Source organism: Nerophis ophidion, linkage group LG01 (assembly GCF_033978795.1).
Source record: "Nerophis ophidion isolate RoL-2023_Sa linkage group LG01, RoL_Noph_v1.0, whole genome shotgun sequence".
NCBI lineage: Eukaryota > Metazoa > Chordata > Actinopteri > Syngnathiformes > Syngnathidae > Nerophis > Nerophis ophidion.
In genome coordinates this window covers 50,954,279-50,954,480 of record NC_084611.1, presented here as the reverse complement: position 1 = coordinate 50,954,480, position 202 = coordinate 50,954,279, and positions in this window count along the sequence as shown.

Below are 202 nucleotides of genomic sequence, written 5' to 3'. Positions count from 1 at the left end.
TAACAAGTTGCGCAGAATGTGAACACGTGTAACAAGTTGCGCAGAATGTGAACACGTAGCAAGTTGTGCAGAATGTGAACACGTAACAAGTTCTGCAGAATGTGCACACGTGTAAAAGGTTGTGCAGAATGCGCACACGTGTAACAAGTTGTGCAGAATGTGCACACGTGTAACAAGTTGTGCAGAATGTGCACACGTGTAA